This window comes from Lutra lutra, chromosome 9 (genome assembly GCF_902655055.1).
Source record: "Lutra lutra chromosome 9, mLutLut1.2, whole genome shotgun sequence".
Classification (NCBI taxonomy): domain Eukaryota; kingdom Metazoa; phylum Chordata; class Mammalia; order Carnivora; family Mustelidae; genus Lutra; species Lutra lutra.
This window is the reverse complement of record NC_062286.1, coordinates 52,661,575-52,680,334: the sequence shown is the minus strand read 5'-3', so window position 1 is coordinate 52,680,334 and position 18,760 is coordinate 52,661,575. Positions and strand designations below refer to the sequence as shown.

Here is an 18,760-nt window from a genome sequence, read left to right as displayed (position 1 = left end):
TAGGGGCACCAGCCCCTGCACAGTAGAAAAGTCACAGATTAACTTTTGACTCCTCAAAACCTTGACTACTAAGAGCCTACTGTTGACAGGTAGCCTAACTGATAACATAAATAGTCAATAAACACATATTTTGTATATCATATGTATTATGTACTATATTCTTATAATAAAGTAAGCTAGAGCAAAGAAAATGCTGTTAGGAAAATATTCAGGAAGAGAAAATGCATTTACAGCCCTGTATTTATTGGAAAAATCTGTGTATTAGCGGACCCGTACCACTCAGACCCATGTTGTTTGGGATCAACTGTATTTCCTGAGATCCAACAAAAAACACAGTGACCTGTCTTGTGTCGTGGAGGAGGGATGGGGAGTGAGCTAGGGGAAGATTCTCAGAAATAGACGGCGCTGAGTTATCTCTTAGTGTATTTTGTCAGTTTAACCTTAATCCTGTTTACTGGCATGAGGACCAGGTATTGGTTGGTGTGGCGTGGGCCAGTGGGAACAGGGAAGTCTTTAGATTAGATCTGGACTGCTGGGACGTGGGACACAAGAAGATTCTGTGGGCAATGGCAACTTGATTTTCTCTGCCCTTCCCAGAGGCATGGAAAGTATGGGTGACTGAGGAACCTTGGTTGTCTTGTTACCGGGGCCCGCTGTCTGCAGCTGGGCCGATTTGCTTGGTGTGTCATCTTTAGTGGATCCCCTGGGGAAGAGGACTTGGTGTCATCTTGGTGTTAGCCTTCACCACGTCCTCATAAAGTCCCATGCTGAGAGCCAGAGCTGCTCCCGAGCTACTGGGAGAGCCCTATGAGATAGGACCTGCCAACAGTTAAATTCTGTTCATGGTGCCGGCAGGAGGCATTGCTGTATTGACGTCTTATGGATTTCTAGAAAGAGGCAATATATATTTTTAATTTTTTCTGATTTATCCATTGAAGAAGATATAGAAAGCACTACACAGGGTAAAGCAGAAAGTGAAAACCACCTGTATTCCTACCAGCTGGAAATAAACACCATTAAGATTTTGATGAGCTTACATTTTTAGGTATCTTTTATGCATGTGTGCATCCTTTTGTTTAAAAACAAAATCAAGGGGGCACCTGGGCGGCTCAGTGGTTAAGCCTCTGCCTTCAGCTCAGGTCATGATCTCAGGGTCCTGGAATCGAGTCCCACATTGGGCTCTCTGCTCTGCAGGGAGCCTGCTTCCTCCTCTCTCTCTCTCTCTGCTTGCCTGTCTGCCCACTTGTGATCTCTCTCTGTCAGATAAATAAAATCTTTAAAAAAAAAACAAACAAAATCAAAATAGGAATCATAGTGTACTTTTTTCCAATCTGCATTTTCTTTTATTGAAAAGCATATTGTGGATGTTTTCCTGTATCTTTATATTCTTTAAAATGTGGTTGCATGTCATTCTGCTATATGAACATCCATAAAGTTTTAACTACTCCCTATCATTGGACATTTAATGGTATTAATTTCCACTAGTGTCTTTTGTTTCTTAGAGGAAGGAGTTCTTTTGTTTACTTTAAATAGGTCCAATCCATTTCATGTTTAAGACTTAAAAAAAATTATTTGACACAGAGAGAGAGACAGTGAGAGAGGGACAGCGAGAGTGGGAACACAAGCAGGGGGAGTGGGAGAGGGAGAGGGAGAAGCAGGCTTCCCACTGGGCAGGGATCCCGATGTGGGGCTCCATCCCAGACCCTGGGATCATGACCTGAGCCAAAGGCAGACGCTTAACTGACTGATCCACCCAGTCACCCCCATTTCATCCATTTCATATTTAGTCTTTGGCATTTAGCCTTTGTTGCTCTCGACATGGAATATCTTTTTTTTTTTTTTTTTTTTAGTGATTTGGCCTAATTGCTTATTGTTAGAATATAGGGAAATGATATTTTGTCTATTTACTTTGAAACAGACTCTTTCGAGAGCTCCTTTACTAGTTCTGAGGGTTGTTCACTGATTTTGTTGGGTTTTCAGGAAAGTAAACTGGTTTTCTTCAAACAGCAATAAATATGTCACTATGTTTCTAATAATTAGATCTTATTCCCTTTTTGCAGAATAACATTTGATAATTGAGCTGCAAGTGAGAAAACATGTTTAGTTACTGATTCTAATGAAAAGCTTCTACCATTTTTCCATTAATTGTGGTAATGATTGGTGGTTTCAGATATTCTTGATTTTGTCAAGGTTGTGTCCTTTATTATTCGCTTATTAATAGCTTAAAAATGAGGTATAGGAGTTTAATTTTATCCACTGCATATCCATTTGGCATTTCTCAAGATGATTATTTTGTTTTTTATTGTTCTGTTAATACAATGTTAATACAATGTGTAATTGTCTTACATTCCTGGGGTAAACTCAAATTGGTCAGTCGGTCATGGAACTATAATTTACTGTAATTGAAGTCCTCTTACCCAGTGCAATCAAGACAGGTAGTTGGTTGGCTAATTGAAAACAATGATTAAATGGGGACTGATTAAAAGCCATGCATACACACCGTAAACTTCATTTCTAACCCTGTCTGTGTAAATTTGGATCTGCTCTGAGAGTGTCATGTCATCCTTTTGGTATAAGCCACATCCAAAATGGAACCTATGATTTTTTTCTTTTGGTTTACTAAAGTTTGATGAGATCTGAATGATACCTGCAGAAAAATCAGACTGTGGAGTCCTTTTAAAAATTTATGATTTTTCACCCATCCTTTACCCATCCTTTAACCATTTTTACCCTTCCATACCCATCCTTTAAAAAAATCTCAGTCATGATTCAACACTTCCATACAACACTCGGTTCTCATGACAGCACATTCGAGCCTTAATCCCCATCATCTGTTTGAATTCACCTCTTGAATCACTGTAATGTGATTCACCTGAAACTAATATTATGCTGTACGTTCACTAACTGGAATTGGAATAAAAACTTAAAAATCTCATTCTTAATTTTCATTAGTTAAAAAAAATCATTAAATCCACTTTCTAGGTAAGATGCCCTTTCTTTTTAAATTCAATTTGTGTCTATTTTTGTCATATTGACTTATTGATCTAATTACCGTGTTAGTACAACTAGCTAAATGGGTTTGGAAACCAACACAGTGACTCTTGGAAGCTTGTAGGTCCTCTGTGGGGGCTCTGGTGGTGTAGCAGTGTTCAGCGGGCTCTGTACCTTTGATTGTCAGCAGAGAGAATGGGTAGTGTTTGTTGATCCTGGTGAAGGGCAAGTTTGTGAGAACTTCTAGTCTATAGCATGACTTACATTTGCTCTAACTTTTTTAGGATTTTTGTATCTCTATTAATGAATACCACTTTAAAGTTGTTTCTGCTAAGTTTTGATATCTGAATAATAATAGTTGCATCAAATATTTTTTTTTGAGGTATTCTCTCATTTTCTGTGCTCTTAAACAGTCTCTCTGGCATGAGAATTACTGTTTCTTAGAGGTTTGAAAATACACTAAAGCCACTTTGAATCTGAATTACACACATTGGAAATTGCATGATATAAACAGTAAACAAAATAAATTAGTAGTCTTGCTTTATGTATAAAATGTGTAGTAATATGAATCAACCTAAATTCAAAAAATGATTAACAAGCATGTAATTTAAAAGGTGGTGGCCAAGTGAATTGTGTTTATGGTTTAGCTGGTAAATAGGATACTTTTTTTTTTTTTTTAAATGGTGCTATGTGGGGTGCCTGGGTGATTCAGTCTGTTAAGTATCAGACTCTTGATTAAGACTCAGGTCATGATCTCACCATCATGAGATCAAGCCCCTCATTAGGCTCCAAGCTCAGCATGGAGTCTGCTTGAAATTCTCTCTGCCTCTCTCCCCAGTTGTGCGCTCTCTCTCTCAAATAAATAAATAAATCTTAAAAACAACAGAAAATGGTACTATGTTATATGAGTTTTGAATTTTAGATTTTTCAGGAGTGCCTATCTTATATAATTGTATAAGATACATCTACCCTGTACTTTTTGTGTGTGTGTGAAAAAGGGGATTTTTTATAAGATATATATTTTTAAAGATTTTATTTATTTATTTGTCAGAGAGAGAGAGAGAGTGAATACAGGCAGACAGAGTGGCAGGCAGAGGCAGAGGGAGAAGCAGGCTCCCTGCCCAGCAGGGAACTCGATGTGGGACTCGATCCCAGGATGCGGGGATCATGACCTGAGCCGAAGGCAGCCGCTTAACCAACTGAGCCACCCAAGCGTCCCAAAAAGGGGATTTTTTTGAACACTCTCTACTTCTGTCAGTTTGGTAGGTTAGATGTTCCCAGATATTGCTTATTACATTATTATGAATTTGTATATTTTCTACAATAGAAGAACACATTTCTGTATCTGTTCTGTTTTCATTCTCATTCCTAATTTTGTGATTTATGTTGTTAATCTTTTTTACTTTTATGGTTGTTTTCATCCAAGGAATCAGCTCTTTAAAAATTCTTGCTGTTAGGTTAGTTTCCTTAATTTCTAATCATTTTTAAGCCCTCTTCCTCTGAAATTCCTGTTATATATATTTTGGATTTCTTAGGCTATCACTTCATTCTCTCTCTCTCTGCCCTCCCCTCATCTCTGCGTTGTTTAAAAATTTTTTTTTAGATTTTATTTTTTTTCAGTGTTCTAAGATTCAATTTTTAAAAAGGGGATATTAATCTACATTTTTTCCTCAAAATTCTAAAATTCTAAAATCTTGCCCTTTTCATACTGGAGTCTTTATTCCATCTGGAATTGATTTGTGTTGTGTGCAAAGTGTGAGATAGAGATTAGATTTCTTTTTATTTCTTCCCATGTAGATAACCAGTGAATGTGTATTGTTGTGGAATGACCTATCCTTTCTTGATCTATAAGGACAATTGTGTAATATATCAGGTTTCTGTGTAAGTGTGGGTTGGTTTGTGGCTCTCTATTCTGTTCCATTGGTCTTTTCCTGTACTAATACTCTACTGTCTCATTCACTATAGCTTTATAATAAGACTTCATATCTGGTAAAGGAAATAGTCTAGCCTTGTTCATTTTTAGAAGTGTCATGCTGTCTTTGTCCTTTTCTTTTCTTTTCTTTCTTTCTTTCTTTCTTTTTTAAATCATTCTTTAAAATTTATTTTTAGCATAACAGTATTCATTGTTTTTGAACCACACCCAGTGCTCCATGCAATCCGTGCCCTCTCTAATACCCACCACCTCGTTCCCCCAACCTCCCACCCCCTCACCTCTTCAAACCCTTCAGATTGTTTTTCAGAGTCCATAGTCTCTCATTGTTCACCTCCCCTTCCAATTTCCCCCAACTCCCTTCTCCTAACTCCCATAGTTTATTTGACAGACAGAGATCCCAAGTAGGCAGAAAGGCAGGGAGAGAGAGAGGAGGAAGCAGGCTCCCCGCTGAGCAGAGAGCCCGATGTGGGGCTCAATCCCAGGACCCTGGAATCATGACCTGAGCCAAAGGCAGAGGCTTTAACCCACTGATCCACCCAGACACCCTATCCTTTGCTTTTCCATCTCGATTTTAGAAATAGCTTGTCAACTTCTTTAGAAAAACTGTTGTGATTTGTGATTGAGTGAATTTCTGAATCAATTTATGGAGAATGTTTTTATAATATTGCTAAACACGGACATGATAAAGCTCTCCATTTATTTAGGTATTCCTTAATGTTTTTCAATATACTTTTATAATTTTCTCCAAAAAACTCTGGTACAAATTTTATTAAATTTAGTTCTGGCTATTTTTGTGCTTCATTGTTATTTTTACTTGTATTTTTAAACGTACATTTTCTAATAATTTTTTGCTTGTATATAAATGAAATTTATCCTCATGTATTGATATTATATTCAGAAACTTTGCTATACTCTCATATTAATTCTACTGATTTGATGATTTTCTGGGTTTTTCCGTGTAGTCTCATATAATTTATGATTAATCATGGTTTTGATTGATTCTTCTGTGTACTTCTAATTTCTATTTCTTTTTTATTATTTCCTTTTCTTATCTTATTGCACTGTCTAGGACCTTCAGTTTAATGTTCTATGTAACCTGATGATAGAGTATTCTTATCTGCTCTAATTTAAAAGTGAATATTTTTATGTTATACCACTACTGCCTTGGGTGAATGATTACTAGTTAGCTAAGAGTTTTTAGTGTGAATGATATGAAATTTTATTGAGTGTTTTTAATGTATTTGTTGAGGTGATCATATAATTTGTTTAATCTGTTAATGTGGTGAATTACATTAAGAGATTTCTTTTAAATGCTAAAGTAACTTTGCATTTCTGAAACACTCTGTCCTGGTCATGATGCCTTATTATTATTATTTTCTTTCTGCATTGCTAGATTCAGTTTGCAAATATTTAGTTTAGGATTTTTTTTTTTATCAATTACCATAAATGGTAATGGCTAGAAGTTTCTTTTTCTGATAGTGTTTTTTTTCAGGTTTTGGTATTTAGATAATACTAATCTTATAAAATGACTTGGGGGCATATATACTTTTTTTCTAATCTCTGAATGAATGAAAAAAGATTTACATTATCTCTTGCCTGAATGTTTGGTAGATTCATTTCTAAAACCGTCTAGACCAAGTATTTTTCTTGGGGAAATTTTAAACTGCTGATATATTTGGAAAAATGTTTATAGGACCTTTGAGATTTTCTTTTTCTATGTGAGTCCCTTTGGGTGATTTATATTTTATAGGATCCATTTCTATCTAAAAAATATTGATGTAGCATTTCTCACAATAACCTTTTACTTTTTCATTTTTTCTTCTTTCATTGATGTTCCTTTTAATTCCTAAGATTATAATTTATTATTTTTGCTAGAATTTGTCAGATTTTTTTTGTATTTTTAAAGAACCAATTTTAGCTCTGTTGATATTTTATTGTTTCCTTGTTTTCTAGTTTGTTAATTTCCTTATCATTTCCTTCCTTCTGTTTTTGGGGAGAATTATTATATTTTTAACCTCTTAAGGGCTATGCTTAGTTCATCAATTTTCAGACTTTCTCTTTTTCTCATGTAAACATTTAAGGCTATAAATTTTCCTCTAAGTACTGCTTTATGCTTCCCACAGGTTTTGATCACTAATTTGTTGTTGTTGTTGTTGTTGTTGTTGTTGTTTTCCAGTTCTAAGTATATACTGATTTTTGCTGTATTTCTTTTTGGTGGCTGAATTGCTTAAAAATAGGTTTTGGAAGTTCCTAAATTATGTTTTAAGTTATCTTTTTGCTACTGGTTTCAGCTTAACTGTGTGATGGTTCAGAGAATGTGGTCTGTATGTTATGGTTCTTGACACTTGCTTTATGACTCATTACAAGATAAATTTATGTAACCATCCTCTGTTTTCTTGGAAAGAAAGTCTATTCTCCAAATGGGTTTTACATATAACATGTCCTTTTAGATCAGACTTATTAATTGTGTTATTTAAATTTATTTTTATTCTGATTTTTGTATGTGGTGTTCATTAATTTCTGAGAATGGTATATTAGAACATCCTGCTTTGATTTGATATTTATCATTTTCTCCTTATGATCTTTTTTCTATACATATTTGATGCTGTGTTATTAGCCACAAACACTTTTAGAATTTTCATATCTTCCTAGAAAATTGAACCCTTAAATGACGTGTATGAACCTCTGTCCCTTTGACTTTTAAAATATCTACTTTAAATTTAAAATATCTAATGAGACTGTTTTGTCTGCTTTGTCTCTTGTTAAAATAGTTACACCAGCTTCCTTTTGGCCAATATTTTCCTAGTATACCTTTTTCTATTATTTTACTTTCAACTTTTCTGTGACTTTGTTTTAGGCATCTCTTTAGTGAACAGCAAATAGATGGATTCCATTTTTTCTTTTATGTGTTCTGGCAATATTATTTTTTTAAACTAGAGAGTTGAAGAGTCTAGTTATTAATTGTGTTTACTGATATATTTGGATTTATTTCTTCCATCTTATTTCTTATCTTTATTCATCCTACCCTTTTTGCCCTTATTTTTTTCTTTTTCAGCTTGAAAGATTACCTTCCCTTCCCCATTCATTCTTTCCTTTTCAGTTTCAAAGCTATACATTGTTTCTATTCCTTAAGTGATAGTATAGAAACTTTATCATGCAAAGTCCAAGTCTAATTAATATTTATAACTTCCTCCAGAATGTCACAAGGACCTTAGATTTCTTAAATTCCAATCACATACCAATTTTCAAACTTCTGTTCAGCATTTTAGTTTTACCTCATAAATAAGTGTCATTTAAAAAACAATATCATTTTTTAAAGTAGCCCATTTTCTGTTAGCTATACCCACATTTATTACTTGGTTTTGTGTGTCAGTCTTTTCCCTCCTGGGTCATCTCCTTTCTTCCTGAAGTAGAGCTTATAGAAATTCCTATAATTAGAATCAATTCATTGTAAACTTTCTCACTTTTAAATTATTGCTTGAAAATATTTTTATTTTGCCCTTATTTTGGAAATACTAATTTTACTGACACTTATTTTCTATCAGCACTTTGAAGGGACTAATTTACTATCTTCTGGCTTCCATTGTGCTATTGTCTTCCTAAATCTGAGAACTGTTTTTTTGTTTTATTTTCCCCATCTTTTAATTAGTTCTGGTAGTTCTCTGCCACTGTCTCTTTAAACATTACATTCTCTCTATCATTTCCTTCTGGAACTTATGATGGACCTTCTTTGTTCTCCATGTTAGTTCAACGTTCTTTCATATTATTGTTTCTTTGTATTGCACTCTGGCTAATTTCTGAAGATAGATCTTCTAGTTCATTAAGTCTTCCATTGTTTCTAAGGCTATTTGACCCCACCTATTGAGTTTCAGTCTTAAGTATTGTATTTTTAGCTTGAAAAGTTCTTCTGTCCCCACCCCCTGCAATCAGCTTACTTATTTTTAAAAATCTCTTGCTCCTTTGTCATAATTTTTAGTGGCTTTTTTAAACAGCTTTTAAAAAAAAGTCTTATTTCTGACAGTTCTGTTTCCTGTTGTATTAATGGGTCTGATATGTAGTTGGCGTTTCTAGCTGACTCTTGCTCATGGTGCCTTGTTCCTTATGTTTTATGGTATTTCCGATTGTGAACTCATGTTCCTTGGAACTTTACCTGAGAGTTCTTTGAGGCCTCCATGAAAGTTAAATTCTTTCACAAAGGATATGTGTTTACTTGACCAGATGCCTGGAAATGCTACAAACCCAGATTCACTAAAACTAAACGTTTGGCTTGGGCTTTATTGGCCCCACAGTTAGCTTGCATTTTGGCTCCTTATTTCTCTGGATTTTTGCTTTCTCATTTGCCCCCAAGGATTTTCTTTACATTCCCATCAGTGCAGGCATGCATTTAAAAAGGATTTAAAGACATCTTATCTGTTAATTTAGGTGTTCTTGGAGACTTTCTGGCCCTCTTGTTTGTCGTTTTGCTAGAAATCGATGTCTCTATTATTGTTTTGCATTTGACAGTCATATTTGTCTTCCTGAAGGTTATATGTCCTTCAGGACTCCTACTCTAACTTTGTATATCCTCTTAAGACTTTCTGCAAACATAAAGTAGTCATTTGTTTTCGTCTGTCTTTTACTCAATTCTTTAACCTAACACTTGTCTTAGTCCTCATATTGCTCCCCTTCTTTTGAACCTTATTCTCTTCTTTCTCTCTGTCCTTACAGAGGGAAGTCCTTGCTTGTCAAGTACTGACAGCTCAGATGGTTCCGTCTCTTAGTGCAGGGAACCCCTTCTAATTTCAAGATTTTAGAAAAGGAAGAAAAAAACAGTCTCAGATTGTTATATTTTTACCTTGCTCAGTAGGAATCCAGCAGGGTAGGAGAACTAAGAAGGAAAGCAGAATCAGAGGCTTTTTCATGGGACCGGAGAGCTTGTTTTCTGTTTGTTGTGGCAGCTCTGTGTTAGCTGACTAGGTCAGGGTCATGGTCCTCACCTATCGACCTCTATGTAAGGAGTTTCTGAAGTAGAGGAGAGCAAGCAACTGAAGTTTCTACAGTATTGTGGGTAGATCCTCATTCTTGTGGGTTTGGACTCCTGATGAGCTTAGGGTTAGGTATTCATTCTTCAAGTCTCAAGCTGAGGTTGCCAGTTTATGAGTTTACAGTGAGAAATACTTCTGCCCAGGGGACATGACCCTGGGTTGTGGCCCAGCCCATGATATCTTACAGGTTCAGCAATTGGGAAGCCCAGTTGTGATTGCAGATGAGTAAGGAATCAGAATGAGGAGAGATCATTCTGTGACTTGAAATTTAGTGGCAGCTGACTGAGATGGACAGATCCCTCCATCTCCAAAGGTCCGGACCATCCCGAGGGCTCTGATGTGCACGACTGTCAGCAACCAACCTTCCCTTACTCTTGTATTTGTGGGACTGGTCAATTCCTTTTCTTCACTGACATATTCTTTCTCTAGATGTATTAAGACAACTTACCCATTTAGGGTTAAGGCCTAGTGTAAGAGCCACTATTCTGCTTTGAGGTGATTTTTGCCTGTCCTTGCTCTGAACCACTCTGCATTGATTTCACGGTCTAATTCTCCTAGGGCAGCCCTATTTCCCTTAATTCCAAGTTTTGGGGGAATGCCTCATTGCAGCTCATGAATACTGACAACAATTTATCCCAAGACTTTGAAGCAAAGGTTTTTTTTGAGCAAAGGAATCAATTACAGGGTGTGGCTCCCAAGTGAGGAAGCATTTCCAGAAGGCATCCAAGGCTGTTTGTTTCAGAACTTCACGGTTGCACCTCTGAACTTGAGTCTTTGAGGAGGAGTATTTTAACTTAAATAACACAAAAGCTTTTCCCTGTACTTTGGTATCTAGCAGATGTGCTAATTAGGAGGATACCTATCTTCTCCCTGAAGTCAGTTTCCTAAGGACATGTGCTTGGCAATATTGGTTCAGCGAGAATTACTGTATGTGTTTGAAAGTCCAAAACTGTACTTCTTTAAAAATATCTCTGGTTCAGATGTGTTGCCAGTGCAGCCTGGCCTCCCCCCACTCCCATTAGTTCTGATGAGGGAGGTTTGATGCCTGTCACTGCGTGTAATCTGGACCTTCCTTTGTGAGTCATTCCTTCTCTCATTTTCTCAGAGCAAATACAAATCGCCCATCAAATGACAAGTGAAGGCACAGGGGAGGCAAGGAGAGGGAAATCAGAGCCGAAATCTGTTAGCTATTTGGAGTAATTGGTTATTTGCTGTGTTTGCTGGTTGGGAAGCAGAGCACATACTTTACGGTCTCTCCTGTTACGGGGGCTGGAGTCACCCGCCGATATTGGATCCTCGTTGTCGGAGCCCTTGGCTCCGGGCGCCTTTCCCCTGCTTGGCATTCCTGTGGTCTCCTCGGGGGTGCACCCCTCCTCCCTCGATGCACACTGCAGGGGGGACAGCCCGGGGTGAAACTTGTCTGGCAAACTCCAGGGCCTCATCAGACAGGAGGAGGCCCCAGCCCCCTTCAACCAGCCCTCCTTGTGTCCGCCTCCACCCCGCCATATCCTCTCCTCTTCCCGAAAGGTCTTTCCCTGGTCCGTGAGGGACCTGTTTTCCCATCCAGAGGAAAAGGATTCATCTCTTTTCAGTGACAAAATGCTCAGCTTTCTGTGGAAATCTGAAGGACCAGACATTCCCTCTGAGGTCTCATTGGTCTCATTGCCATGCCTTCCTATCCCTAACTGTCCTGTCCCTGCCTGCCCCCCCCCCACCCTGTAACCTGGGTCAGGACAGTGCTTGAAACTTGGTACAGTGCTCATGGCTAAGTAAACATCTCCCCCCCTCCACTCCAGTGCCCCGAGGATGCTCACTGAAGCTTATTAAACAAACCAGTGTCTTTTAACACCTCTCTGACATTAACTGAAGGATGGGGAAGCCAGACCGAAGTAGAAGCAAGTTCAAAATAGAAAATATTTGAAAAGTAATGTGATTTTGTGTATGAAAATGCACACAGTAACTAGAAAGTAGGTTGACTTTGGCACATAGTAGGCTCCCCCAAAATACTTTTAAAATTGAATTTACGATAGCTAAGATTAGTGTCTGTAGTTTGATGAATACTTCAGCAGTCCCGGGAAAGCCTTCAAAAATAGTTCTTCTCTTAAGTAGATTGTTGGAACTCTTGCTAAGCAAAACTGTCTATATAAGCAGAATGAAGAAGGTAAGGAAAGCTTTTGCCCAGACCCTGTTGGAATCATCACAAATTCTGAATTCATGATGTCTCATTGCTGTCTTCATCGGTGAGAATACCTGATGGGGTCTTCTTTTATTTGCCTTACTGGGCAGATCCCATTCCTCTGTACTTTCTGTTTGGGTGTAAGTGCTCACCCTAGCCTCAGAGGACCAAGTCATGAGCTCCTGTGTCTTATCTACCTTAGGCGCCAGAACTGGGAGAGGGCTAGGAAGCTGGCCTTCCCCAGAGGTTCCCCACCCGACTTGGGTCTCCCATCTGGAACAGGCCAGTCATCAGATTATCAGGTCCTGACCCTTCTTTGCTCACCATCTGCTTGACTTTGCTAGATTCCAGGCACACTTTCTCACTGGGCCTTTTGGAAGCAATTCAGCATTTTGGTTAAAGGTCTTCCCTTCCCTCCCACCTCTGCTGGTCCAGCTTGAAGTCAGATTGAGCACAGTGATGATCTCTACAGCAGATACAGAGGCAGGACAATAGGGAGTATCAACAAGAGCTTGAAAGCCCAGTGTTCTGCTTGTGGAAATGATTAAGTGATTTTTGTTGTGAGTATGTAGAGTTCTGCTGAATCAACATGGTAGCTGGCTGTGGGCATGTGTTTGTGTGGGTTTGGGGGGCATGAGAAGTTTAGTATGAATGGGGTAGGGTAGATTGGAAATTGGGGTGCTTGCATGTTTGGGGGTTTATCTGGTCTCCATGTAGGCGTAAGTACTCGTATGTTGTGTCTGTGTTTATATTTGTGCATGTATGAGCAAACAGTCTCCATTGCTTAAAACTTAGACATTAATTAAAGAATGAGGTGTTCCTGGGTGGCTCAGTGGGTTAAAGCCTCTGCCTTCGGCTCAGGTCATGATCCCAGGGTCCTGGGATCTAGCCCCGAGTTGGGCTCTCTGCTCGGCAGGGAGCCTGCTTCCCCCTCTCTCTCTGCCTCCCTCTCTGCCTACTTGTGATCTCTGTCTGTGAAATAAATAAATAAAATCTTAAAAAAAAAAAGGATGAGAGGCATCATATCATTATTCTAGTTATGCAGATGTTGAGTTCTAGGGCAGTGGTATCGGGGATTGGACTGACGTTGTTGACAGTATCAACAAGGATATTGATTATGATAAACTTTACAGGTCCTAAAGTCTCTTTGTACATATCAACCTATAGCCACCATAATCTCAGTGTTGGGTTATATTATTACCCTCTTGATGATAATGATTTGTGCTATGAGAGAAACCTTTCAACACAGTCTAGGATATCTACCTCTGGATTGATGTAGGTAATGAAGTCCAGCTTAAAATTATTTTTAAAAAATCGACTTTTTTTTTAGAGGTGGGTTTGAGTAGTTCCATACAGTGACCCAAGCAAAGTTTAACATTGTAGCTTCGGTGACTAATGGATTCAACTGGGAACTTTTCTCTTTGATTCAAGTGGTCATCCTGGGAGAGAATACAAGCGAGACCTCCTGCCCACCCTCAACTTTCCTTACTTAACAGAGAGTCAGGCTTAGAATTATTGTTGTCAATTTTCTGTCTGTATTCATGAAATGTGTTAGACCCACTGAATGAGAATGGAAGATTAAATGTTCAGTGTATGCTATGCTGATTTGGGTCTTCAGAGGGATTAGGGTGCCCATTACACTGGATCAGGCCCAGAGAAGCATGTCTTTGTTACATGGCTCTGGTTGGTCAAGAACTGAGTGCTGGCTATTAGTTGAAATTGGAGAGGCTGCTAGTCCGTGCCTTGATCAGACTTACTTGTTTGACTGGCTGAATCATGAGGGGCCTTGAACTTTGGGCATGAGGATATAAAGTTTTAATGGCCAGACTTCTTGCTAAAGCCCAAGGTGACACTTAGCAAATCAAGCCTTTTACATTTGTTTCTCCTCCTTGCCATGTTCCAAGACTAGATGCTTGGCTATTGCAAAATGAGGTCAAGAGCACACTTGGAGTTTGAGAACATATAACCATTACCCTACTGGAGTTTTGGATGATGGGATTCCTCTGACGTCAGCGGGGAGGGGGGCTGGCTTTGACACACCAGGGTTAAGACTAGAAGGGCTGTTCTATTTCTGTGGGGGTCATTTTTCTGGGTGTGCGAACTTATTCTTGGACCTTCTGAGGAAGACAAGGAAGAAGTAGGCTTGAAATAACTCTATCAGAAGCCAAATTAGTAAACTAGCAGGAATGGTATTTTCAAGTCACATCTGTGAGTGTGTTAAAAACATAACTTTATTTTCCTGTAATTCAACTTAATCTCCTTTTTGAGCTCACATTTTTCCTGATGACAGAAAAGCCATAGTATCCTTCAGTAGTTCAGGTTTAAGCTGAGTCATTTTTCAGCTTTTCCTCCTTGTCCATACCCCTGGGAGGCAGTTAGATTCTGGGTGGGCTTCCAGAATGTCATGACCTCCACAGGCAGAGACCCTTGGTCACCAGTATGTGTCTGCCTGTCTGTAGGCCTGCTGATTTCTGGGCCCATGAACCACATAGACAATAGCTTGTTATCTTGGCCACATGACCCTTTTAGATCCCCTGGCTCTCTCTCTCTTGACTAATTTTCAAGCTCTTCTGAGAAGCATGATACAATTTGGCCACTCTTTCATGACACTCTGGGGTCTATAGGAAATGCAGAAGGCTCTCTGGCTCTCTCTCCCATGATGCCCATGCAGCCATCTCTGACAAGTGCCTCATGTCCGCATTCCTCTGGCAACTTCTGGGCCGCTGTTTACTTGATCCCCAGAGCTATGGAAGGGTCTCTCCCATATAAACTTTGGAGCTAACCTGGGGACCAAGTTGTGGGTGTGCCTCATTGAAATCATCACAAATCTCTAGTTAGTTCTTCCTCTCCCCCTCTACATTTTCATCTCCTCTGGAGAGGGTGGGAAAACTAGCTGGACAAAACATCCTCTTAAAACTATTTTTTAAATAGCTATGTTATCTGCCTTCAGAAATTTAAAAGGCAAATATCCCCTACATCACTGCTGTTTAGGCATTCATATATTCATCGCGTACTTACTGCACTCCAAATACGTGCCAGGCAGTGCTCAAAGTACTGGGGACAGAGTGTTAGAAAAGATAGAGATCTCTGCCCTCATGGGGAAGGAGACACAACAAACAAATACCAAAATAAAATACACGGCATGTCAGATGGTGGTAATTGCTAGGGAGGAAAAGCAAGGAAGAGGGGATAGGATTTGCTGGGGGGGAGGGGTCATGACTTAAAATCTGGTGAAGAAGTGGGGGTGAAGCAGATTGCATTTGAGTCAAGACTAGAAGGAGGTGGAGAAGTGACCCCATGGATCTATGGGAGGAATAGTGCTTCAGCAAGAGTTTGGGGATGCTGGAAGTGCTCGAGGACCAAGCAGGCCATTGTGGTGCATGAGCGTGAATGAGGAGGAAAGACAAAGGATATGAGATCAGGGAGGTCAGGGGACCACATCATGAGAGGATTTGGCTTTATCCTGAGTTGAGTTGGCAAATCACTGGAGGGACTGCATGAGGGCTGAGGGGCTCCATTCTGTGGGGGAGTTGTGTTGAGGATAGATATGGAGGCAAGGCTGAAAGCAGGGAGGTCAGTTGGGAGACTGGGGAAGTAATCCAGATGATGGGGAACAGGGGGTTAGACATTTGGGAGAGGTGGTCTGATTCTGAATATGTACTGAAGGTGGCACTAACAGGATATGCTGGTGGGCTGAACATGGGGCATGAGGAAAGGACTCAAAGGGGACTGCAGTGTTTTGGGCTCGGGCATCTGGAAGAAAGGCATTACCATTTACTTACTTGAGGGAGACTAGAAGGAGCAGGTGGGTGGAGGATGGTCAGAAGTTGGATTCTGGACATAGTACATTTGAGAGGCTTATTAGATGTCCACTGGGAGATGTGAAATGGGGGTTGGGGTTCAGAGGAGTCATCTAGGCTGGAGGGGGCTCAGCATGGGATTCATCAGCATCAATGCCATTTAAATGTGTAAGTCTCCAGGAAAACCCCAGGGAGTGTGAGTGGATGGAGAGGAGAAGAGGTCTGAACACAGAGCCCTGGGGCACTCAGATGACCAAAGGGTGGGTGACCAGGAGGAATCAGCAGAGATGGAGAAGGCTTGGCCAGTGATTGGGGGAGGATATCACCCTGGTCCTCGGTAAATTGATCGTTGGAGTTACTGGTGATCTTGACAAGCTTTGATTGAACAGAGACAATAGGAAAACAAGAATTAGACACAAGTGTAGCTAACTCTTTCTAGAAGTTTTTCTGTTAAGGGGAGAAAGAAATGAGTTGGGAGCCAAAGGAGAAAGTCAGAGAGTTTTCTTTAAGTGACAGGGAACTAGTGTCCCCTGTTTGAATGCTAGTGGAGTGACCCAGTAGAGATGTGTGTTGGGTGGCCTGGGCGAGGGTGAGGAGGATCATGGAGTGGTGTCTTGAATAGACCAGGGGTATGGGACCTAGAGCATGAGTACAGGGGTTGGCCTTGGGTTGGGAGCAAGCTGAGCATACGTGGTGACAGGAGGGAAGGTGGGATGTGGTACAGGTGCTGGCGAGGGCCTGCAGAAGTTCTCTTCTGATTGCTTATGCTTTCCAAGAGAAGGAGGAAGCAGGGTCACTGGCCAAGAGTGAGCAGAGGGAGAAGGTGGTGGAGGTCTGAGGGAAAAGCAGAAGGTATAGGAAGGTGGTGTTAGGATACAGGAGAATTCCAGGACTGGGAAATTGAAGGGAGATGGATAGATAGCACTGGGACCCACTTGAGGCTGTGACATGAACTTGGAATGAGAGCAGCCACTCCTTTGCTCTTCCCCTCTGACCACATTTGGTTGTGTGGAGAAGATGTGCATAGAGTTAAACCCAGTTTGGGTTGGCCATAAGTATGACAGTTTCCAGAGAAGGGCAAGGGAGTAGAAACAGGGAAGATCAAAGGGGTAAGCAGAAGACTGTAAAATAAAAAGATAAACTAATTAGTATACAAATTATGATTCTGCTGCACGTATCGTGTCTGCCAAAGGGGTGGAATTAGAAGACGTTAGCCTGGGGGATGCAGGAAGAAGAGGGGGACAGGAACCACTGAGCGGCAGGCCTGCTGGTGTAACCTGCAGTTAGAAAGGCCAACCACCGCCAGTGTCTACGGCAACTGTGTCTGCTGGGGAGAACCAGCCGCTGGACCCTGCCTCGGGCTTTGAAGGACAAGGAAATTACAGCTGAGAGAGGTTCTTGAGGAAAACGGGGTATCCTAAGATTTAGGTCTTTTTTGGTGACCATTTGATTATTCTTATAAAAAAATAATTTAGGGGCGCCTGGGTGGCTCTGCCTTCAACTCAGGTCATGATCCCAGGGTCCTGGGATCGAGCCCCGCATTGGGCTCTCTGCTCAGCGGGAAGCCTGCTTCTCCCTCTCTCACTGCCTGCCTCCCTGCCTACTTGTGATCTCTGTCAAATAAATAAATAAAATATTTAAAAAAATTTTAACTCTTATTTCCTTAGAATATGTACTCAAGATTCCTGCTTTTGTTGTTGTTTTAGAGGTTATAAGCTTGTATGTGATCATTTGTTTCTTTTTATTTTTATAGCTCTATTGAGATAATCCATATAATACAAGTTCCTATTTAGTGTAAAGCTCAGTATTTTTTAGTATGTTAACAGTTTTGCAGCCATCACCATAATCAATTTTAGAAGGTTTTTTTGAAGTGTTAAATATATGACACAATTTATTAAGTGAAAAATGAATATTAAGTTATTGCAAGAGTTTAATAAAATAACATTAAATGGGAAAAGTACAATAGAAAATAATATATATACTATGACAATGACCATAGATGAGAAAAAATTTCAAAAAGAACTCACAGAAACAGAAAATTGTAGTTTTGTATATTTTCCCCTTTATGTAAATACATTCTCTTAAAATGTTTTATATTTATTTGGGTATACTCTAATTAAAAGAAATGAGTAACTAAAACAATACATCCCTTTATATCCTCTTCCCCAAAGGAAAAAACAAGACTCACTTTCAACTCTTCCTTTATTTCTAGTCCCTATGTTAAGAAAGTGTTGTCTTCTCTTTCTGGTAGATGTGTCTTTGGTGTACAAGGTCAAGTAGCTGTCCATCTTCAAAATGCTCAAGTTCAATCCATTTGTGTCTGATTTGGCACTGACGCCTGATGTTTACTGACCTGACACTAATTTTAGAAGGTTTTTATCACTCCAAAGAGACCCTGTAGCCAAGAGCAGTCACCTGCCAGTTCTTCCCAACCACTCCCAGTCCTAGGCGACCATTCGTCTACTTTTGGTTTCAGATCTGCCTCTTCTGGACATTTCATATAAATGGAATCATATAATATGTGGTCTTTTGTGACTCTTTCATTCAGCTACTGTTTTCAAGGTTCATCCATGTTGTAATGTGCATCAATTCTTCACTGCTTTTTATTGCCAAATGTGTGGATATATGACATTTTCTTTATCCATTCACCACCTGGTGGCATTTGGATTCTTCCTCTTGGCAGTTAGAAATGAAGCTGCTCTGAACATTCCTGCACTAATTTCGGTGTAGATGTAACTTTTCATTTCTCTTGGTTATATAACTAGGAGTACAATTGCTGGGTCATATGATAACTCTCTGTTGAGCCTTTTGAAGAACTGCCAGATTGTTTTCCAAA

The 18,760-nt window shown here is 39.6% G+C and overlaps 1 protein-coding gene across 24 annotated transcripts in view; it reads left to right on the top strand.

Annotated features, from left to right (window-relative positions):
* Positions 1-18,760, top strand: part of DYSF (dysferlin) — a 203,920-nt gene that overhangs the window by 147,224 nt on the left and 37,936 nt on the right. The gene's annotated exons all lie outside the window — the stretch shown is intronic.